The sequence below is a fragment of the Mytilus galloprovincialis genome, chromosome 13 (assembly GCF_965363235.1).
Source record: "Mytilus galloprovincialis chromosome 13, xbMytGall1.hap1.1, whole genome shotgun sequence".
NCBI lineage: Eukaryota > Metazoa > Mollusca > Bivalvia > Mytilida > Mytilidae > Mytilus > Mytilus galloprovincialis.
In genome coordinates, this window is record NC_134850.1 from 24884479 (window position 1) to 24910844 (window position 26366).

The 26366-nt window shown below is 31.3% G+C and overlaps 1 long non-coding RNA gene across 2 annotated transcripts in view; it reads left to right on the forward strand.

The window, feature by feature from the left end:
- Positions 1-1897: 1897 nt before the first annotated feature.
- The window catches only part of LOC143057769 (uncharacterized), a 56394-nt gene continuing 31925 nt past the window's right edge, over positions 1898-26366 (forward strand). For both annotated transcript variants that reach the window (XR_012972816.1, XR_012972817.1), the window contains exon 1: positions 1898-2172. This is a non-coding gene — a long non-coding RNA (uncharacterized LOC143057769). The remainder of the gene's footprint in view (positions 2173-26366) is intronic.

Here is a 26366-nt window from a genome sequence, read left to right on the forward strand (position 1 = left end):
TGACGGATTGTTTCTTAACGCATGACTCTTATAGGGTAGACAGATTAACACTTACTCAAAATTGGTACACCTAATTTATTCAACCGTTCAATGTACAATGTGTACCAATACAACAGTCTCTTAGTAAGTAAAACATGCATGATTTGTTTACATGATACATAGAAATAGCTTCCAGCACATATTAGTACTCTTAGATTGATTTTTGTGACTCTTTGTTAGTAGCTTTTTCTGCTTGGTGTCTGTGTGAAGAGTGAAACTCTTTCTCAGTTGTACTTACATTTTATTCTATGTCCTTCTGTTTATATATGTTTTGGTACCTGTTATGCGAAGAGAAAACAGCTAAATGACATACTTAACCCGACCACATTTGCCGTATGTACACTTGTCCCAAGTCAGAATTATGTGAGTCGGAGGTTGTTATTGTTTGCTGTCCTGTATATTCGCATATTGATTGTATAACTCTGTATATAGTTTGTGTCATTTTTTCTTGTAGATAGTTTTCTTTCGTTAATCATACCATATCTTCTAGAACTTATTTTTTTATATAATCACCTTTCTCTTTAGTCTTTTCATGGATATACGTCTCATTGGCAATTAGAACAATTCTCTTTAGACTAATATTTAACGCTCCCTGCATGTTTAAGTAAAAAAAAAATAAAAAAATACTGATAACACATTCATTTAAGCGTCCTTTCCTAAGCTTTCTTGACAGCCGTTTGTTAAAGGGTGTAATATAAATCAATATGACATACATTATCTGTTACAGATACTATAGGTTCTATAGACAATAATGAAATTATCAATGTGCATGTCAACCGCTATTTTCAGTTTCTGTTGTATATTATTCGATCACATGAGTAACCACTTGAGTTGCGGCATCATTTTGACGTTAACGATATTGGCAAGAATTAAAATAGTATCATTAATTCTGGAAAAAGCGTATAAGCAATACAAAAAAAAAAAAACCCACTAACAATTAAGGATGCACAGAGGTTTTGCAGACGTGTAAGCTTTTTCTGTCCGATTAGTAGTAGCTGCGGAACCGTAGCTCGTAGGTCTGCAAATAGTAAATAGGTAGCATAAGGACCTCAGAGCTACTGTTCTGCAGCTAGATTAGTAGCATCCATATACTTATTGCATATTAACAACTGTTAACTTGTCTCGTATTCGGGGGTGTAACTTTTGAGCAAAATAGACTGAATTGTTGGTACGGCAAGCGAAAGATATCAATGGTAATTTTGAAAACGATATTCCCTGACGGTCAATCACATAATGATGGCATCCGTAAAACTTTCGACAAGATTACATTTGGGATCTTTAGTTGAATACTTCTTTATCATCAACATCCTCTACAAAATATTATGACAAGAAACGCCAGCATTTAGATTTCGTTTCAACTGGAAAATGTATATGCCATAGCCGGGCTCTACGTTAATGCTTTACAGAAATGTACATTTCATATTGGTATAATGTAAATCATTTCTTTTATCTACATATGACAAATGTATGACTTGCACGATATAGTAATAACGGGCATACACCTTAGGAAAATAAAAAACATTTGAAAAATACCACAAGAAAACCCATTCATCTTAAATTGAGAGACATTTCAGGTTCTTCGGATAAATTTTATGAATGTTGGGTACACACTTCTGAATATGAAATTGTTATGTGTTTTACTTGTATTTTCCCAGACATAATTTTTTAAATAAGTTTAAAGAGTTCAAAATTAAGTTATGTATTTTTACAACAATATATTTATCATTTAGCCAATCAAAATGTATTTCAGATTTTCCTTGTATCTTATTTTTCACTATTTAAATCAATCGGATGTGACCGATGTAAAGTATTTCTGAAATCACTCCAAGTGCGGACAAGTGTACATTATTACTTTACAGGAAATTTAACAAGTACGTTTAAAGTTAAGAGATGATCAATTGATGTATTATACTTTATACATCCTCTGAACATTAAACACTGGAGTATCTTCTTCGTTTTGATTTCTTGTTTCTTAATTTATACATGCGTTTATTTGATTTGACAGATTACATAGGAGATAAATAGACGCTGTTCGGATATTTACCTTAATTTGAATAGGATTTAATGGATATGCATTGACATTTTGTGCTATTGATGGATTAATGGATTAAAGTCACATCACTGAAAAAAACTGTAAGTACACTTAAAATTAATACTTGTTCTTAAATTATTTTGTTAATTTGAACTTTGAACGTTCATAATGCTTAAACAAAAGTATACATTTGCATTGAACAGAATTTGCGAACATGATTTACAGAAAGTATTTTTTTCTTTATGTATATCAACAAATGAATAATTCAGGCCTAACTATGCGTGTCTTTTTGATACATGAAACATATTAAAAGACTACAACTTGTCAGAGTCAGAGTTTGACATTTTTCTCTTATTGCAGAAATATGAGTTGCATGTTTTTAATTATTTCTTATGTTCGGGCGCTTTAAATTGATTTATTGAAAAATTAAGTTCAAATCAAGTTTTTTTGGTAACTATAATATTGACATGGATACAATTGACACTTTAATTGCATGAAACGAAAACAAACGAATCGCAGATACGAGGATTGAACTTTTCTATCTGCTCCAGTCGCGCGTTTCGTCTACAAATGACTTATCAGTGACGCTCGCATAAAAATATTAAAAAGCCAAACAAAGTATGAGGTTAATGAGCATTCAGGACCAAACATTCATAAAAGTGTTGCCAAATGCAGCTAAGATGATCTCCCCCTGGGATAGCAAAGCCTTAGGTTTAAAAAATTCAAAGTTTTGTAAACAGATGATTTATAATTATGACCATATCGATGTCAACACAAAGGTGGTGACTACAGGGCTGGTGATTCCCCTAGACATACTAAAGCGCAAAATACAGATGGCTCACCAACACAGTACAAAATAAACAAAACTACCTGAGATGACATGTCAGGTACAAATTGCTTTATATCAAAGTTCCAAAGGTAGTTCATATTAATAAAGAAATTAAAAAAAAACGGAAATAATGTGAAAGTCCTTGATTGAATGAATATTTTCGTTGTACTATATCATCTTAAGGAAACTCAATTTTGGAATAATCATTTGCTTCAGGTGATACATTTGCACGTGAATAGTTATGTAACAGAAACAAAATGGAAAAAGAGCATTTTGAAATTGGATTTTAGATTAAATGCAAAGATCATTGATTTTTTCCACAAAACTGGAAATAGGAAATTAAATGATGATCAGATTAAAACTTTAGGCTTTCATTTGTTCATCGTTTTATCATCAGGGTTCAAGCATTGGAAGAATTGCAAACACATACAATATGTTCACCACATTTGTTATGTTATGTCGAATAGACAGAAAAAATATTACAGCAATTTCTTATAATTTAATTCAAAATTCCATTTTAAACCAGAGTAAGCCATGAAACATAATTGATGACGTCACGGTCACATGACAAAATTATGTCTATGAACTGATTAACAAAACAACGTCAGCCAATCAGAAGACGCGGTACATTGTGACTTGGATGAATGTTGTCACTCTTACTACATCTTCTTATTTTTATAAACGCGTTTATGTCTGTTATAGTAAGTGTCTTAATGAACCAGCTTTGCTTAATGTTTTGTACATTTGGAACAACTAAAAATAACTCGAAATATTCAGCAATCTATATCCACTACCGTTTCTCGAGGTTATGGCTTGATAGTAGTGACTGCTTTATAATGATTGGATTATTCGGGTTAAACAGTTTGAACTTTTAAGTTTGACGGGAAACAACATCTGTTTATTTTGAGATAACTCGTTTGAATTGTTTTATTTTTGTCATTTCGGGATATGATGTAGCTAACTATGCAGTATGGATTTTTGTCATTGTTGAAAGTCGTACGGTGACCTATAGTTATTAATGTCTATGTCATCTAGTCTCTAGGGGAGAAGTGTCTCATTGGTAAACAAACCACATCTTCTTCTTTGTATATCAACATTTGTTTATAACTTTCTAATTACATGTCATACTCAGCTGACAGTCTTTTAAACTATATACATAACCAATATTTTGTTAAGTAAGAATTGGATTGGAATCTCGTGATTTATCGTTTTCTCTTACTTGTCGAGACTTCGATACTCGCCACAACTACTTGTCACTTACGACAAATGTACGATATTGGAACTATCATTCGGTATTTTTTGTATCGAGTTATGTTTTTATACAAATTCTTGACATATCATAATCTCATCGTCTTTCTTTTTTTAACATTTTATCCATTCATTGATTTAATACAATATTTACAAGATAGTATATCAGTTAGCATCAGCGAAGTGAATACGAATTGTAATTATCTATTTTTCATTACAGCTTTTGTTATCATTTACACTCTTATATATGACGTTAATATTATTTTATCACGTTTAATATCCATGTAATTACTTGGAAATGTCTATGCGTGGATAGTTGTCTCATTGGCAATCGTACCACATCTTCTTTTTTTTATATTCACTTACATTGATTTACTTGATTATTATTTGTTTATTTCAACACATGTATTAATTCTATAACCATATTATGAATCCATTTTTGTATAAGGAAAACGTAAACTAGGCCTATTACAATTATAGATAAATCACAAATTGAATACATTTTAAAGCTCGAAATGATTTATAAAAAGTTTTTGAGTCAACGGTTCCACGATTTCTAGAAAATATATATATAACGTACTAATCGCATTCAAGTATTCGGAAATATGCAAATTTTGAAAAGTTATTCAATTTCTTGTGTTTTTTTTTAGAATCGATTTGACCTGTTGTTCAATCTATAGTTTACTGTGTGGTATTATGTGGATCGAATCCAATTTACTTTTTTCGTTTTCTAATTTACAGTGCTGTTGATTGTGCCTTTGTTTCAAGGCCTGACCAGATTCACATTGTTTTTCAAAAATCAACACCGGTTATCAGTATTAATCGATATGCAGCGCACTCTTATGATTTGCAATATGCATGTATTTTGTTTTAATAAATATCGTTAGGTGCCTAGCTGTTGTTTAGAAGAAAACAGCTCGTCAGAGATACAAGGATCATATTTTGTATGTAGATGCACGTAATGTCTGCAGTGACGCTCAAATCAAGTAAGTTAAAACACCAAATAAAAGACGAAGTTGAGAAACATCGAAAACCCAAATTCTTGAGTTTGCCCAAAACATCTGAGGTTTTCAATAGTTATTAATCCTTAGTATTGGAAAAATTCAAAGTTCAGAAAAGAGTTAACTTAATATATAAATATGGCCACATCGATGATAATTGATGTCTACACGGAAAAGCTTAGTGAACTAGCATTTGATTTTTATGGGGAGCTAGGATGAAATTTGAAAAATTATTAAGGAATTATTTGCAAAAAAGTCAGGATGAACTAATAAAAAAAAAGACAGACCTGAATAGATTGAAAAATAAAAAGGCAGGACAGAGTTCAAAACTAAAAAAAAAAAATTATCGAATGTAGCCCCCCCCCCCCCCTAAACATCAAAATCAAATGGTATCTTCCTTACTAATGGGCTGGGACGAATCCCTAGTCAACAGTTGTTTGTGGTAATTATGTGTTTCGATTCACAGTGCGGGGCTATTAGTTTCAGTCGAAATACACGCCATATTGAATAAATTACTTATCACGTATAGATTCTGACTGATTGGATGCGGCTGAGATACAACAACAACTATTAGCTTAAATAAGATAAAGAATTACAGACTTTTCTCCGACAGGATAAGACATCAAATGCCGGAAAATTGACTATGTGAATTTCATTTCCGATCAACTATTATTAATTCCTGTTCGTTTCATTATGCATACATTTCACAGATAAATTCAATATTGAAATATCAATTATTGATACGCGTTTATTTGCTTTGTCACTTTGCAATTTGCACGATTTTCTTTCCTAACAATGTTCTTATACAATGTTTACAAAAATGCATAAATGCATTATCTGTATTTTATTTATAATTCTTTTAATTTCTAATAAGATTTTTTTTAAAGCATGTATAACGCAAACTTTTAAAGTACATTCTTTTTTTTATCAATCAATATCTAAAAATACCACGTTTCCAATACCAATTTAACAACCACATGCACACATATAACCTTAAAGTAGCGTAGGGCGAAGCAGTCCATAGCTTTTAAGACAGTAAAACTTGTGTTGTTTACTTGATTTAGCGCAACTAATGACAGAATTTGTTTGATTTCTGTGTCGCTTATATACATCTTCGTTCTTTGTTTCTTCGAATAACAATTAAATATGTTTTGCTATTTTGAGGCCGTAGAAAGTAGAGTGTTTGAGGACATTTCAAGGTTATATAAAACACTTTAAAAAAAATTTTCGACAGTATGAGTGACCATCTATAATTTGCTGATATAGTAAAATATAAGTTGTATGTTTCTTGTAGAATTTCAAGTCATAATTGTAATTTTAGAAGTATATATAAATAAAAGTGCTATGTCTTTAAAAAAAAAAAGATATAAATGTTTTAAACAAATATTAAAAACAGTTTCATGAAATATTATTTTGACCGTTCGGAAAAGAAGTTAAATCTGATTAAAAAGAAACAACTGCACATATACACAACTTTATTTTTTAAAGATATATGAGCTGCGTTCATATTGACCATATACAAATGAATATCAATAAATCTGTTTACATATTTTGTGTTGAACAAATCTTTAAGGAAAGCATGGGACTGTTTGGAAAGTGAGTTCTCGTAAGAACCCTACAAAAACAAACCAAAATTCCTCTTCTATTTCGTATTCAAATGTTCCAAAATAAATCAATCTTTTAAATTTTCATGTTTACATGCACTTGCATAAGGTCGTTTTTATCTCACGCAGCTTAATTACAATGATATAAAATAAAGTTTAAGTCATTTTAGAATTTTTGTATTGATTATATAGAAATGATTCAATATCATGATATACCAACTAACACACAACAAAAACCCGAACTGTAATTATCTGATTTCATTGTTGTAATGATCATTTGTTCTTATAATAATTGCTGCGGTTATAAAACCCAGACCATGTTAATACCTCGTTTGTCTATGCAATTATAGGAACAACAGTATAGGAAGCCGCAGCTTATTGCGTTTAATGTTAAAACAAATCTCTAATGACTGCAAATACTTTTATTTTATGTTGTGCAATAGTCCATGATATTATTTAAGATCGTGTGTGAATCTCTAGTGTTAATTCCGGCTGATAGAAACCAGCGGTGAAAAAAAAATCATATTACCTTATTGCTTTCTAAATCGAACGCCGAAGGAAATTGAAAGTTATAAACAATACCACAAAAAGAAAGAAAAAAAAAAGAAAAATCAAAGGATTTCAAAACCTCTTTAGAATTTGACTTTTGCAGTACTGTAAATATATTCTTTAGTTTGAATAATCAAAAGCATTGAACAAGATAGTGTATATAACGAATATAGTCTAGTGATCATTTGCTTTATTGGTAATTCGGTCATAGACACTCTATCTAAAAGGCACAGACTGATATCTAAAAATATTTCATATGATTGGTCAATTAAACTGCAACCCATTGACACGTAATCCAAACTACAGTTAGTAAAAATTTAAAGAAATCAACAGTATACGCATGTCCATAAAAGAAGTCAGATACAATATCTTGTCGAGTCAAGAATAACCATGAATACATTGACAGGGTATGTAGTAATATGAGCAACACGACGGGTTCCATATGTGTAGCAGTTTCTGCTTATCCTTCCGGAACACCTTAGACCCCCTTCTCTGATTGGGTTTGTCTTGCTTAGTCTTTAGTTTTCTATGTTGTGTCTTTTGAACTATTATTTGTCTGTTTGTATTTTTCATTTTTAACCAATGCGTTGTTTCGATCTGAATGTCCCTCTGGTATCTTACGCCTTTATATTTTGAGCAAAGACGTGCATCTTCAATTAACTTAAAATCCAATACCCAAACGACAAAGAGCGTTCGGCCATAATTAACGAGGTTTCTAGCACGGACAGACACACGAACACAACTGAACTAAACAGCAATTGACAGTGTTCCGACTAATGGTTTGTCTAGACGGTGTCGAAAGAGATTTTTTATTAGTTTTAGTTAAAGATAAATGAAAATGATGATCAAATTGACTTTTTGTTGATCTCTGGTTCAATAAAATGCAAAGTGTCATAAATGCAATAAAACGTCATGTATCAATACGTATCTTGCGAACATTTGAATGAAGATGTTGACCGGGTAATATAATTTTGTTATCACCCTTAATTTATCAGCATCAGTAGATGTCATCCAAGTTCTCTATGTGTTCAGATTAAGTAATTAAATTACAAAGTTATTGACAGGAATCAATGTTAATTGTTCTGTAAAAAAATACAATGAAAAGTGTCGTTAATCGATTTACCAATGAAGAATTAAGTAATTGGTTAATGAGTAAAAAAGAGCCTGACTATGGTAATAACCTTATACTAAGAGGTAACACAATCACGAGAGTATGTTTTTCAATATCGATTAAAAACCTATTTTTTATCACAGTTCACGCAAAAAGACGCGTGTTACAGTGTTCAATTAAGAAACAATAGATAATTCAAGTTTCTTTCTCCCAAAGGAACAGTTAAATTTAGATGTTTTTTTTATAAAAAAATAAAGAAATAAATGTTCTCATGCTTAATACTAATATATCATTCTTCTTACGATCCCATTACATAGAACAGGCTTTTTCAGACAAAGACAAGTTCGTGAATTGTAGTTGAAGAACCATGGCTAATGACGACAGACTATCGAGACATAAAGTGAAAGAAGTAATCAGAAAACTCGTCATCAGCGATTCACTTAATGTAAAAAATATCGGTTCGTCGTACAATGAACCTTGGTTGCTGTTTCATACTTGTTTTACTCTTTCGAATTATTGTATATTTCGTAATGTCAAAGCCTTTTATAGATTGCCATACGGTATTGTTTTTATTCAGATTATTGAAAGACGTACGGTGATCTATTGTTGTTGTCTTCATCTTCGTCATTTTGTCTCAGTTGGATATATATCTATTGGAAATCATACCAAATCTCCTTATTGTAATATTTATGTTCTCTCTTAAAGGTACAAGGAACTTGGTTACAAGATTCTAAATATGATTTCATCAAAGCATATTACATTTTAATAATGCATTTGTGTGCAATGAAATATCAAACCAAAGAAACTTACATTAAAAGTCGATTAAGGTGGTACCTAACACTACAGGGAGATAACTCTGTAAAATTAGCTAAACGTTTTAATTACGTTGTGCTGTTAAGGGAATATTAAGCTTCTCAATGATCAAAATTAGTCTTTGTCAAACTGCTATATAACCAGTGTAATTTTTCTGATAAATTGGTTGGTTCAAATTTTTTGAAATTTATATATTTTTGTCAAAGGGTCAAAGTAAATACTTTGTCAAAATTTAATGAAAATTAAACGAGCCAAATTAATTTTAGTGAAGGTGTTGGGTACCACCTTAATAATTTTACATAAAGTTCATGAAACTACATTTCTTTATGAAGGACATTTATACACTGTTAAATTTTAAATATATACCATGTATAGCATGTATAGAGATCAACAATTTTATTAAAAGTGATGTGTAGCCAAATCAGATCCTGAATTTCCTCTATAAAATTACGGTGTAAGACATTGAAATTAGATTTTTATTCAATTTGAAGATATTCGTTGCATTGTTTAATCTAGTTTATGTCATAAACTAGATCACGCAATCTTGTTTTTTTAATGTTATTATTGAACAAAACGTCAAAAAAACAAAAAGAAAAACAGCTTTCAGTTTGTCCAGGTATTTCATTGATGGTTTGACTTCTAAGGATTTCTAACTAACACGGCTCATTTTGAAATTCTAATGCTTCTACTTCTAATCAACGCGTTGTCAGTAAAAAATGAAATTTACAAAGAACATCTTTTAAATTGATTTAAAGCTTGACGGTGCATCCTTCTTTTTTTTTGTTTTCAGTATTTGACCTTTGGCAGTTTCGTATTTGACATATATAGTTAGAATGAAAAAGTTACAAAAATTATGGTATGACTATTCTTTTCCTAAAGTTAACGTACTGTTAATATCATCATATAAAACATGAAAAACTGAAATCTATTTTAAGAATTGTATATACAAGCTGTCAAAATATGACATATTTGTAAGCGAAGGTGATGTATGCGACTGTTGTTAATGCATTAGGCTTACTTTACCAATGACACGGCACTGATAAAAGTAAAGAGGATTATGTCTAAAAAAAGATCATTAGACTAAACATCTCAAGTAAATGACCAAATAAATGCAATTAATGACAATGAATTACAGATGTTAGACGAAAATTTGCAGCGATGAAGACTCAAATTACAACACTGTAGAAATTAACTTATATACATTATCGTGTCACATTTAAATGACCGTAGTCTATTTTGTTTTACTTCGTTGTCGTTTGTTTGCACATTCATGATAAACTCGAAGTGGACTTACGTTTTTATATATTTCCCATTTCTGTTTTTCAAATGCTTAGGTTTACCAGAACAGTGCTTCGGACGCATCAAATATATAATCAGTTATTTTCATCTAAAGCAAAGATATAATGTACGTTTGTGTGCGCAAACTGGATGTTGGCAGTAAACACAAAAAGTATGTACCAATATCATATCATATCAAGAAAAATGCTGAAGATTCCAAAATGGAGATATGATGATTTAATACAATTTTAAGAACGTTTTTCGCCGAGTTCTTTTATATTACAATTTTGGAGTCGTCAGTGGTTAATAATCCATAGGCGTGGACATATTTGCGTCAATGTTTGTGTCACGAATGTAATCAGATTGATGGGTCCTTGTTTTTTTTTTCTTTTTTTTTTTCAATTTCACAATAGACGTAGAATCAATTAGATTTTTTTTCCAGTCTCACAATACTTATGAACTTATCAATACCTCACTCAATATGTTGCTTAAATCACCAAGGCTGTAAGAAGACAAATAAGATTCCCTTCTCCAGACAGAATTGTCTGACACTAATTCCTGCATTATGATATATTAAAACTTATTGATAACACACAGCAATTTCCTACAGGAAAAGTGCAATTCAAAACTATGTGATTTATTAAATGAACAATATGTCGACATTTAATGCTGTATATCTTCATAGGCTTAGAAAATTAGTTTTCTGTCCACAGTATATCACGAATTTTCTTCTAATAATGCTTTCTTTTTGTTATAATAAAACACCCATGCAACCACGCATCCCATATTTCATGATAGGACCCGACACTACTTTAGTGTTTCGGCAGTTAAGCATGGGATGGTCATTTTAAGATGCATTATTTGAATATAATCAAATATGAAAATTATTCATGTATTATAATGTATTGATATATTTATATTCTAATTCTTCTTCAATAGATCTAATTATTATGAAAGATCTGCCATCATCAGGGGTCCAACTGTCAATTTTATGTTAAAGTCTTTAACTTTAATCTACTAAGCATATCTGTAATAATGTTTATGTTTGCTACACGCAACTATTGGTGCTGTATTGAATATTTGTACACAATCTTTGTCGAACTGTAATAAATGCCAGTGCTTCATTAAACGTTTCTTTAATTTACGTATATATGGAATATTTCTAGTTATTAAAACTAACGGAATAATTTGTTTTTTCTGTTAATTTTACTTGTTGTAGTAATTCAGTATGGTCAATTGATAAAGCATCATTAATACTATCATTTATTTCCACGTTTAATATCATAACCCTATCTAATAATTTCACTTTGAAATTAGTAAGAGTGTTTATTTATTTGTTATGGTCACGTGTGTTTCTAATTTGCCGTATTGCTTTACATTTAATAAATCCTCTGACTATATGCTGTGAGTGACAGCTAATTCTGTGCAGAAACAGTTAAGAATTTATTTCTTTAAAATGTATTTCAAGGTCAAGAATGCCATATGTTGTAAATCTTTGACCTTTAATTACATCAACATCTAAGAACGACATTTTATTTTTTTTTAATTTCAAGGTGAACTTTAATAAGGGGTTTTAATTATTTGCTAGACGAAAAAAATCTTTAATTTCATCTGATGTTCCATCATACATTATGAATCAATCGTCTCTATACCTTTATATCTGCCATGAAAGAATATTTTGTCTTTAAATTGAAATGCAGAAATAATTTGATTGATTATTTTGAATATAAGTATGTCACAGATTTCCGGTGAAGGAACTGCACCAATTACTGTACCTTTTATTTGTTTGTAAATTGTTCCATCAAATTCAAATAATTTCTAAAATGATTCTCAGTAAACAAAATTGAGAGTGGAAATAGGGAATGTGCCAAAGAGACAACAACCCGACCATAGGGGAGACAACAGCAGAAGGTCACCAACAGGTCTTAAATGTATTAATACATTGACTGGCGGAGCATTGACTTTGAAGTTTGATTTGTCAATTTGTCAAAACTGTCATAGGCTCGTTCAACCGCACTCAATAACGCTTCTTGGGGTAGATTAGTTAACATCTGTGTTACATCATACGAAACCAACAGGCTGTTTGCCATAGGTTTTAATTTCTCAATGATATTAATGAACGATGTAGTATCTTTTATATATGTAGACCATTGGTATAAGAAAATAGTCAACGTACATGTAATGACATATACGTTCAATTACAAAACCACACTGTGATATAATTGGTTCGCCAAGTGGAATTATATTCAATTCATTTAATCCATCATGTTGTATTTGTTTAAACGGCTCTGTTTCAAGACTGTGAATTTTTGGGAGAATATAAATTCTCTCTAATCGTGGATCTCTTATTTTTACCATTTGTTAAAAATTTAGCATGGTAGTCATTTTTGAAATAGTTAAAACTCACACACCCAAAAACAAACACAAACACACACATATTAACCAAAAGTAATCGAGATAAGTCACATTGTGAGAATTATAGTTTAGTCTAGTTGGACAGCGATAGTGCTGAAGGTAGCGTAGAACAACCGCAATCAATCATTAATTCAAAATATATATTATTGGTAAAGCAGTAAAAAAAAAACCCTTTTTGTTAAAACATTATAGATTTCATGTTAAATCTACATCACTCTTTACATTGATACTTGAATTCTGATCTAATATGTTGCATGGGACATCTTCTCTATATCATGTTTCGTGTCTTCTGCTTTCTATTGACTTAAGATCAGCCAAAACGGATCCATCAGAATTAGGAATCGGTTATGATGGTCTAATAGTTGTTTGGCAAAGGCCATTCAGTATATTGTTCACATTAGTATATGACATATATTTCTAACCAGTGGTTTCAGAGAAAGAGGTAAGAGTTTCAAGAACAAACATGTAGAATGGAAAGTAAACCTGCTTCACTTTGATATTTCATTCATTGGTAAACTAGATGTACACACAATCATATTTATATTCCCTCCTCTTTGAATAATAGTGACATACTTTCATTGATAAACATTTGTTGAAAGGGACAGAAAGGGATGGTCGATACATGCAAACCTACAAAAACGTAAATAGGGACAAGTGACCTCAGTTTCAAAACCCTTACCAGATGCATATTTATCAATGATTTTTGTAACATTACTAGTATAGTTATAACTATAAGAAAGTGTACATTGCAACATGATAAAGACACTTTGATGGCCTTTAACTGTTGTTTGATCGGGTAATTGGCTCTTTGATATAATTCATATATTCTTAAAATCTGTTTATTTTCGTTTAAAACAAAGTTACTTATACATGTATTTATCACTTAAACTCGAATTGGTTAAAGTGCAAACTCCAAATTGCTTTGGAATACAAATCAAACAACAAATTAAATTGATTACATCATCAGTTCATTAAAAATCCCGAATGGATTTCCTTCGGAACATCATTACATCAAATAGTCATCAATCTCAATCGGCATTGCATATGGTCATGATCATGTTAGTCGTATTTCAGCATTGTTGATGTCAACATGTGCCAATTCAAACACTTTTTTCAAATGATTTATGAGTTCACAACGACCAAGAAGATTGTTTTTAGAAATTACTTTTTCATTAGTTATCACGTTACTTTCAAACTGTCTCAGTTGGGTTTTATTATTGTTTATACTCCTGGTTTCCTTCCATGCGTATTCGTTAATATTTGTGATGGTAACAGTTACGTGTTATAATCCTATGATAGCAAAAGTCAATGTATGTGTATCTGAGTGCACGTTAAACATTAACCAACAATTTGTTGTTGTTTTTAGTAGAAAATAAGAGTTGTTCGTAAGTTCTTTGTCGCGATTTTTCTGATTTTCATGGAAAACAATCAGTAATCAAACATGTTAAACAATCGTTACATTTAAAGAAACAAATGCTGGGCACTAGGAAAAGTACTACACCTGAACTCAAGCATATCAACAAGATAGTTTATTCGCGTTTGTATGTCTACTGAAGTTGTATTAAACTGATTTTTATAATTCATAACGTGTTCCAATTCATTACAAAATTACAAAGTTTCGCCCATTTCACATTGAACCATAGGAAGAAACGACTTCAGTATCACATTTAAGTTTGGTTTTAACTTTCCCTTACTGACTTATTTCGTATTTTCATTACTTTGAAGATCTGCCATTTATCATAAAATTCTAAATCAATTTTCAATTATTGAATTCCTAAAAGACGATTTCTGTCAGACATAACAACTTTTAATGGTATTTTATTTTGCTCATGCACACTTGATTCTAAAATGTTTTTATTTAAGTTTGTCGCTCTTTCGGGTAGACCCTTAATTATCTGGTAAATAATCAATAATTCTGATATGAGGTGCAATTGGTCATTAATGTACATGTACACTAATATCGATTTTGTCATTAGCAAATTAAAACATAACTAAATTGTATTTTCTTTTGAGGAGGGATGTATAGAGACACACACACGTTAACTTGTATCTCTAAAGAAGTCGCTCCTTACTATCCTACTACCTGCCGATACATTTATTTTTGGTATTGCACAAGTCATGTCTACTCTGACTGTTCATGACGTTAAAACACTAAATCCCTGGGATGTGTTTGAATTGATTTTAGTCTCTGATGCATGATTTTTTTTATTATTAATTGTTTTGGATTTTAACTAGCTGTCAGTAACTGCGAGTACTCTCAAACCGTACTTTCTTGTTAATTTGACCTGTTGATACTATTTGTAATGTTTGTTTGTTATTTTATATTAATATGGATATTGTCTATATACCAGCTTTGATTATTTTGAATATCTACTAATATTCACTTCTTCGTACTAAGAACATCAAATTTATTCTCCTTCAATCTGTACAGGAAGTTTTTTCTAGCTCTAATAGTATAGTTTTATTGTAGATATTCACCCCATACGTACCAAGTGTTAAATAAGATTATTTATATTACAGAACTTTCTTGGTGTCCTTATTGGAAGATTTTATATCCACAGAGGTAGTATACCTAAAACGACAAAATTATTTTTCATTTACCTGTATATATTATGGAACCGGTTTTTTTTCTTCTTCAAAAGTGATGATTTTCTAAGGGTTGTTAAATATTTCGCGGTTGTGTCTTGTCATGGCTTTGTTTGGACTTCTCTGTTTGCTTTTGGCTTGAATCTTTGTCCCTAATAATTTTATAAGCTATGTATTTGCATCCATGTATCGCAGATAAAATTTATTCGTTCATAGTGTGTTAATTTATGTTTTTTGATGAGTTAAGCCTTCCAAACTGATATTTTATCGTGTGTTTTTCTATATTGTGATGTTATACTATAGTTGCAGAAAAAGGGAGAAGGTTTGGTACCATTAAAACGTTTAATCCCGCTGCAAAGGTTTGCACCTGTCCTAAGTCAGGAATCTAATGTACAGTAGTTGTCGTTTGTTTATGTCATTTATACGTGTTTTTGTTTCTCGTTTTTTTTTTATAGATTTAGACCGTTGGTTTTCCCGTTTGAATAGTTTTACACTAGTAATTTTGGGGCCCTTTATAGCTTGTTGTTCGGTGTGAGCCAAGGCTACGTATTGAAGGCCGTACATTGACATATACTGATTTATCTCTATAAATTGTTATTTGGATGGAGAGTTGTCTCATTGGTACTCATACCACATCTTCCTATATCTATGTATGTTTATGAGCTGATTTTTATTGATTATTTACCATTTGTATTGAAAAAAGTAAAATCACAAAAGTACTGTACCCCGACGAAAATTTAAAATGGAGAGTCCGTAATCAAAAGATAAATTGAACCCTGAAAAATTAATTGATTGAATGGCATATACAATATATAAATATTTTATATGTCTGCAATACACAGAAATAGTTTGAACAATTGTTGCTGAAAGTCATGTTGTTTGACAAATTGATTTCTATTAGAAGAATTTATGTCCCTGCAGCTACATTAAGGAACGTTGTATTGCTTTTTATGCGACAGCAATTATAATCAAACTGTTGAACTTTATTTTTATGTTATAACACAAGACAACTTGCGACTCTGACAGCGCACTTTATGGAGTTCATGAATTGTGATATCTCACTCCATATAACTGATCTTTCCTACATACTTTGATATACCCTTGCATTGAAAGCAAAATTTACAACACAACTACAGGTATGTGTAAGATTTGTCCCATAATAAATTTTCTTTAATATGATTTAAAATAGAGTGAACATAAAAGAAACAGCTACATAATAAAGTTTTGTTTTCTTTTTTTTTCTAAATACAACATTAAAAGGCCCATATTTTCCCTACCCAGAACACGAAATTAGAAATTTGAAAAGTAAAAAAAGATATGATAATACATCTGAGCATTTCAGAAATAATTATATGATTTATGCGTCAACGAAACAGGATCACAGGGACATAAAAAAAACACCATCTTTATGTGCATTTTTGCAGACATCTCTTATTAATATTATATATCTGTAATTCCTTTCCATTTGAATTTTTTACTAAATTATTTAGCAGGTGTTACTATCAGATTATTACATGGCATTTTTTATATCGCATCTTTTATCAGCCCTAGGTTAAATATCAGCCCAAGAGCCGCATGGATCGAGGGCTGATAATACATGCGATATGAAAAATGAGATGTTATGATTTTTTTATCATATGCTACAACAATGGAGAAAAAAGAAACAGATTCATATATTGATCCTTTTACGTGGTTCCCAAATAGAAGTTCAAAGAATGAAAAGTTCACGGACGTCGGATCCCAAATTTAGCATATTCGATATGACATCTTTCTATCATATGTCTCAACAGAGAAGAAAAATATTTTAATATGGACGAAACGACAAAAATATACATAATGAACACCGTTTGGAAAAGTCAACTGTCTTAATGTAACTTTCTAAACAATGTTTGAAACTTTTAAAAATGCATCTATTTCATAATTTGTTTGTTTTCTTTTTTTTTATTTGAAACAGTATACTTTTCAGTATCCAAATAATTATTTTGTACTCTACTTTGTAATGTTTTGCAATGAAAACGTAGCATTGAGGTGTATTTTCCGGAATTTGCCGAGTATCACCGGAATGCCATGCGATAAAGTTACGGAAAGGCATGTGATAACAATCGAAACATGTGATAAACTTTTCATATCAGCCTGTTAAGCACCAATTCGAAAAATATGGAATTTACGTTAATGTAATGCTATTATCATACAGTAAAAATCATATGTTATTTAGTCTAAGTATATGATAAATGTAGGTACAATGTTATAGTTTGAAGTAGAAGTACAATAGATATCCATTATTTACATTACAAACTATACAGTGATAACATTACAAAATGCTATAAAAGTATATTACCATTTACAGAATAATATTGACATGCGACAAGATATTAAAAAAACTAACACGTAGTAGACAGTTGTCAAATTAAAGTGACTTATGTCAGTTTAGTTTGAGTTTACTGAACATACATCATTTGATATTACTTTGAACACGCAGATCCATTCATTGTAATACGGTAGGGAAATCCGATTACAATAATATGAAATGATGAATTAATACCTGAAGTCAACTTGCGGTTATCGAACAGCAACAAAAAGCCATATCATATACGGTTTAGTATACACATGCCTTTTATAGCTCACTATGCGGTATGGGCTTTGCTCATTGTTGAAGGCCGTACGGTGACCTATAGTTGTTAATGTCTGTGTCATTTTGGTCTTTTGTGGATAGTTGTCTCATTGTGATCATACCACATCTTCTTTTTATATGACCTTATAATTGCTGACGTTTGTATTTGGGCTTGATGCCGTCATGTACAACCATGACAAATATCGATACCATCATCGATGTGTGATAATGAACGATTAATTGCTATTGATTGTATCATGCCGAACCTTTATCGATTTTCAATTCAAAGTGAACATTACAATTTATTCTATATCAAGTCATTAATTTGAATGTGATAATAAACGATCTATTTGTCATTTTTATTTTCTCTTTCTTTTTAGAAATTAATTTCTACATAAATTTTACGGACGCCATCACAAGTTGGTTGACCGTTATGGAATAACCGTTTCACAAATGATATCGGATATGTTCCTTACGTCGTAACTACAGTCCCCTTCCCTTTCATGAATGTTACCTACCGAATTAGACTATTTACCGGATTTGTTATCACATAAGCAACATGACGGGTGCCACATGTGGAGCAGGATCTGCTTACCCTTTCCGGAGCACCTGATATCACCCCTAGTTCTTTGGTGGGGTTCGTGTTGTTTATTCTTTAGTTTTCTAAGTTGTGTCATGTGTGCTGTTGTTTGTTTGTCTTTTTCATTTTTAGCCATGGCGTTGTCAGTTTGTTTTAGATTTATGAGTTTGACTGTCCCTTAGGTATCTTTCGTCCCCCCTTTTTCTAACTCATTTCTTTCATGGTCAGTTTTTCGGTATGCTTCATGTTGTTATTATGTAGCATATGCTTAGAGCTTCACAATACTAAACGGGTAAACATTTTACTGAGTATTATTTTGATTTCTAATTCTCAAACCATGGAGATTTTTTTTACACTTTGCTTTTAATTTGTAATACGATTTTGATATCTAAACATTTAAACATACCTACCTACTACTTTACAATAAATGTCAGAGTCGTGTCACGTATTTCATACTTGCTCACTGCTTCATCGTAATTTTCATAGTATAGAGATTTGAAATTTCTCCCGTCACTGAACAATGAATGCACAAGTCATGGAATAATGGCGACGTCTTGTAAATAAAGAAAATAATTGCTTGATTGAAAAGGAGTTATTCGCATCTTAAAACAAAATTGCCTGTCTATTATATTGACTGAAAAGACAATGTTAATCGACCATTCTGTCAAATAATTTAAGTATGTTTTATAGACACGCGTTACAGGAAAAGATTGTATTGACTCAGCATATTATATATTTTTTATTTGATGTAGTTGTTTTAAGATTGATTCTCTCTGGTAAGTTTTTCTTTATCATATAGTTTTGCCAATTCGTTGTAGAGTACACAAACGATTAAAAAAGTTCCGATCTTAATTGGTGCAATGTATATGTTCTGCAGTGAAAATGGCAATTTTTTGCGAGTGGATGTTGTCGATTATCTCGAGATAAAAAACCATTGCGCAAAATGTCACCTCGCTAATATTCTTTAAGGAGGACACACACAATGGCTCTCAAAAACAAATTTTTATTTTAGAAATCAGAAAACAAACCATTAAAGATTTGATGTATCGAAGGGTATTTTTGTCTGTATTTACCATCACTAAGAAGACTCAGAGCCGAACGTTTGATCGCCAAGGATGTATAAGAACTGAAATGACTAAATTCGTATCAGTATAAAAAAGAAGATGCGATGTGATTGTCAATAAAATAACTATTCGCAAGAGACCGAATGACACAATAATTAACAACTACTAGTATCGGCCACCATAAGGCCTTAAATCATAGGCAAAACCCATAACGCGGATTCAGCTATAAAAGGCCCCGAAATGACAAATGAAAAAATATTAAAACGAGAAAACTAACAGCGCAATTTATGTACAAAAAAATTTAACAAAAAACAAACAAGTATGTAACACTGTAACAAACGACACACACTGAATAACAGACATCTGACTTGTGACAGGCACAAAAATACAGTTAGTGACGGGGGTCATCTTTTCTTAAAGTCGACTTTGCCTGAAGAAGTTGAAATTTTACTTTCTTATCGATTACTGAATTTGTAGACGGTCAATTTTAGGCAGGTTTGTTATAAAGAAGTTCCTTGACCTATAATGGTTTACTTTTATAAATTGTTACTTGGATGAAGAGGAGTTGTCGCATTGGCCCTCCTACCACATCTTCCTATATCTGTGTCAGCATAAATGGAAATTAAAGCTATACAAAATCATTTTCAACCAGCTTGTAAATTTAATCACGACAAACTTGTTCACGCTCAAAAGACATGAATTGATCATAATATGCATATAACTGACGATATAAAAGAGTAAAAAAAAAACATGAAATGTGGGTAACATTTAAAAGCTTGAATATGGAAAGTCTTTTTCCTCTAAATAGTAAATAGGATTGACATTTTCAAATAAGTTAATGCACTTATATCTTTTGTGATTGTAATTTGTGTTTGTATACTTTATTAGACTGTGTAGACTTTCTATCAATTTACCTCATTCACGCCGCAGACTAGTTAGTCAAGAGCATGTCTTCAATTCTGTTGTCAATTTAGGATGGATGTTAACTTCACCATGTGAAACAAACTGGAATTTGATAGATAAGTAAATAGCTGACCTGAATTGAACAATTTCATCTGTAAATGAAACAAGATTGACTCTTTATTAAGGTGTCTGATACATTATTGATATACCAGTTGAGTAAATGCTTTAGGTTCAAAGACATGCGTGACCAGATAAAAAAGAATAACAATCGAAGACTATTTAAAATGAATGAAAACTATATTACAACAGACTCTATTTCCTTTCTGTAACAACTATCTTGAATTCATTTTGTGTGATGAATTTGGAAATCGACAATATTCAATATCTTAAAGCTAAAACTGAGATTTTAATAAACTTGAATAGACTTGCAGGTTGTTCAAAACTAGGGGATTTCTTAAAAATCCCTTGAAACTTGTTTCCAAAACAAACTGTTCACGTATTTTTCAGGAATGCTTAATTCATGCATCAATCTTACATGTCTTATGTAGATTACTATCATTATCATTAGATATAGGAAGATGTATGAATGCCAATGAGACAACTCTCAATTCAAGTCATAATTCATTAAAGTAAACCATTACAGGTCAAAGTACAGTCGTCAACACGGAGCCTTGGCCCACACCGAACAGCAAATTATGTTATTGTTCTTAAAGGTATTTCATAGTAATCTAGAAGTATTAAGCAAGTTGGTTGCAAACAGAAAGAATTAAGATTAAGTGCAAAGATCATTGATGTTTCAATCAAACTAGAAATCGGAGATAGTTAAATAAGTAATCAGATTGAAATTTCAGGATTTCATTTGTTCATCTTTCTATCATGGTTCAAAAATTAGACGAATTACAAACTCATATTAAGAGTATTATTGTTAAAGAGAAAGAAATAGACTGTATGATAGAGAACGAACGCTATATCTGCGACCACTATGGGACGAAAGTGCTATAAATCGTTAACAAACCTTTATCATAGACGAACGTCTATATAAATGGATGAGTATTTTGTGAATGCAATAGTAATGAAGACCACCATTTGTGATTATCATTATCTTATAGACCTATATTTCCGTCGTATTATCAATACGTAAGCAATTGCGTGAAGTAAAAAGTCATAACATAAAGGTGCATTCACAGAAATGTTTAATATATTTCTCAAATTGCAGCCAATTTGTTTACAGATTTTTCAACGTTGTACAGAACATCTGAATTATTTCGATTGAGTATCGTGATTGTGAAAATGTTTGAACAGTTTTGTAGTTAGCTGTGACATTGTGGGACAATTAATGATGGTATTCATTTTTTTATTTGATTCGACTAAATCTGGACACATAGGCTCTCTTCAACCAATGTTTCGTCCAATTTAGAAGTCTGTACTGTGAAATTGAGATGATGAACAGCAATACAAGCGCTGCTTCCTTGTTTTTTGGGGGTATTTTTTGATAAATTTTTGTCATGGTTAATTTTAATACACAATATCTATATTTCGTTTTCAATTAAGAAAGGACACTTGTATGTAATTGCTTTTCTATTTAATAATTGTCCGCTTAGGCATATTGCATGCACATACGTTATTTACCATAGTAAAGTGTTTGTTATTATTAAGAAACATTAAAGAAGACATTGAAATTGGTCTAAATAATTAGTGGACAGAATGTAAACATAAGTATTGTTATTGGTATTGTTAAAAGAATGAACATGTGTTTTATAATATGCAGTAAACATGTATTTATTTAATGTCGATGATTTACAAATTATAGCTCGGTAATTTACAATGCAATTTGTTCATACATTACATATCTGATCTCATATCTGTCCTTTTCTCTCACAGCTAGACTGAACGTTTCTAAATATAAGATAGGTTCTTTGAAATCAATACTTCGGGTGCAAGAATTTCTCGCTGCATTGAAGACCTGTTGGTGACCTTATGCTGTTGTCTGTTCTATGGTCGGGTTGTTGTTTCTTTGACACATTCCCCATTTCCTTTCTCAATTTGATTAATGACCTGAATATAATAGATTACTAGATAAGATAGATCAAAAATCTTTTAACATGATTTAAAAGTAATCTGCTAGAAGGATGACACTTGATATTACATTGCATTGTCTAGGCCATGTTTAATCGTCCGTACACTGTCATATAAATGAATATGACTGACTATCAACGCTTACAAATATTAGGGAAAATAAGTCAGTTTATCACTGAAAATGAGAGTAGAAAGATGCCAATTAAATTAAAAAGCGACAAGAAACTCATTACTAAAAACAACGACAATGCCATGGCACACAAAAAATAAGAAAAAATAAAAATAAAACGACCAAAACGAACAAGGCTCCGTGTTAACAATGACCACTGCCCTTTTCTCGATCTTGATATCTATATCACTAATGGAAAGCTGAATACTAAAATTTATGATAAAAGGGATGATTTTTCATTTCCTATCGTTAATTATCCGTTTTTAGATGGGGACGTTCCCTTGTCACCATCTTACGGTGTTTATATATCTCAACTTGTACGATTCGCTCGTGTATGTAACAATGTTTTAGATTTTAACGAGAGAAATTTATGTATTACTGAAAAATTATTACACCAGGGTTTTCGATATCACAAACTAGTCAAAACATTTACTAAATTTTATCATCGGTATAAAGACATCATTCGTAAATATAGCTCAACATGCAGACTTCTAATACGTTCAGGTATTTCACATCCAATTTTTTATGGAAATATTCTTTATAAAGCACAAAGGTGTCAGTATTCACCTCAGAAACTTATAAAACCTTTGAATAGACTTATTAAGAAGGGATATAATTACGATACTGTTGTCAAGTCATTAAAGATTGCATATTTTGGCGTTAATATTGAGTCACTGATAAGGTCTTTGCATCGGAACTAAACACATTTATTCTAAAAACAGTTGTTGGCATGACACGGGTTATGTTCTTATGTTATGATGGTATGATACTAAACCCCTAACGGGAAGGATTGTGCCTGATGTTCATATGATGAAATCATAATCTTTCAGTCAGTTTAATTGAAGTCTGGAGCTGGCATGTCAGTTAACTGCTAGTAGTCTGTTGTTATTTATGTATTATTGTCATTTTGGTTATTTTCTTTGGTTACATCTTCTGACATCAGACTCGGACTTCACTTGAACTGAATTTTAATGTGCGTATTGTTATGCGTTTACTTTTCTACATTGGTTAGAGGTATAGGGGGAGGGTTGAGATCTCACAAACATGTTTAACCCCGCCGCATTTTGCGCCTGTTCAAAGTCAGGAGCCTCTGGCCTTTGTTAGTCTTGTATTATTTTAATTTTAGTTTCTTGTGTACAATTTGGAAATTAGTATGGCGTTCATTATCACTGGACTAGTATATATTTGTTTGGGGGCCAGCTGAGGGACGCCTCCGGGTGCGGGAATTTCTCGCTACATTGGAGACCTGTTGGTGACCCTCTGCTGTTGTTTTTTATTTGGTCGGGTTGTTGTCTCTTTGACACATTCCCCATTTCCATTCTCAATTTTAACAGTACAAAACACACATTAGAAGTTTTAGACCTTAGACCACTCTCCCTACCAAAAACCGTAATACTTTAAAAGCATTATTCTGAGAATTGTTGTTCAGTCTTTAACTGTGACAGTTTAAAATGTACATGGTCATCTGAAATTAAGAATAGAAACAAGAATATATCAAAGAGGTAATAACCCGACTTAATTAAGAACAGGAAATAGCCCAAGTTCACCAATGGGTCTTCAACATGTTCAACACAGCAAAACAATCACGTATTTGGAAGTTATCAAAATAATGTGTGTTTGTTAATAAATATCCATGTCTCTGTCAATAGCTTTATTTCCCCAAAAGGCACACCTAACTGCCTTATTAGAGCTTCCAAAATAAAAACAGTCATGACATATATAACAATAAACAGAAAAGAACGACAATTTTAAGAACATATGAAAATGATACAAAAAGTAAAATTTTCTTACTTAACGTTTCCAGATCGTGTTGCCATATTAAGACAGGATATACAATTAAATCTTTTATGATCAATATATTAACTTTATTTCGTCATAACACACAAAACATTTAGATTCTGTACTACAGCTGTACGTCTCCGGATATTTTGTTTGCTATAACAGTATATTTTGATTTTGGATGTAACGAGTCTTCTGATAGGCTGACAGTGTTTTGTCTATAAGTTCATAGACATAAAGTTGTTATGTGACCTTGACATCATCAACGGTTTTTCATGTTTTACTTTAGGTAAAACTGCACTTAAGAATCAAATCATAGATTGCTGAAATGACTGTTATGTTCGAAATATCATCAAAAATGCTGTGCACACTTTAAAGTCACCCACTGTGCAGATTATTCAGTATGCACCACTTTGTTGGTGTTATCTATTCATAGACAGAAAAAATATTACAGCCATTCCTTAATGAAATATAATTTTGACGTTAATACAAGACTTCCTTGTTATTACATATTATTTAAGTTACTGTCAATCGTAATCAATTATATGTTATGGTTTTGTAAATTACACGGAACATATCCAATTCCATACCAGACCTTTTTTCATCCTATCATTATTTCTGTCTGAAAGAATATAAAACCATACATATTTACTTAAAGTTTGGGTTCGTATTGCACTTGAGTCTAATTTAAATAGATAAGGAAGTTCCATAGACAATGTTTCGGATAGTACAATAGAAGTATCGGATTTATCATTGCCATTTAAAAGTAATCATATTGAACATCTTCAAATGGGTTAACGTCCTCAAAGAGATACACACAGAACAAAAGTATAACAAACCAAAGAAAATATAGACGGCAACAAATAGACTGGTGTCTTAACAATTTACCCTTATCTTTATCGTTTTAATATGGCAAATACTTGAATGATTTCTAAAATAAAAGATTGTCAACTGAAACTTTGTGAATTGAGATAAACTTGATGGTCACTGTCTCACAGATATATATCCCACATCTCCATCATGAAACAATAAACTATTTTCACACAATAATAGAAGTTCTTTTATTATTTTTTTCCAGAATATCACAAAATACGCCTTACGTTTTCAAATACAGAAAAATCCCCCAAAATTTATAGGTTCAACAAGTAAAGACCCCTTCATACAAACCCACATCCACAGATGTTCTTTTTTCTTGATTTACCATTCTCGTGATAATCATTTTGGAATTTTACTCATTAAATGCTAATCGTTTTCCAATATTTTTTGTAGAGTTTTATAGACTCAATGAATACAATTTACCCTAGTAACATTAAAACGACAGATAACATGCATATCATATGTTTCATATTGTTGTTTTCGATGTTTTCCAAATGAGTGATAAAATTCAGAAACAATTTCATTGTGATAATATCAGATTATTACATGGCATTTTTCATTTCGCATGTATTATCAGCCTTAGGTTCAATATCAGCACAAGAGCCGCATGGCTCGAGGGCTAATATTGACCGAGGGCTGATAATACATGCGATATGAAAAATGACATGTTATGATCTTTTTATCATATGCTTTAACAATGGAGAAAAATTACTGATTCATACAATGATCCTTTTATGTGGTTACCAAATAGAAGTTCAAAGAGTGAAAAGTTCACGGACGTAGGACCCCAAACTTTTCATATC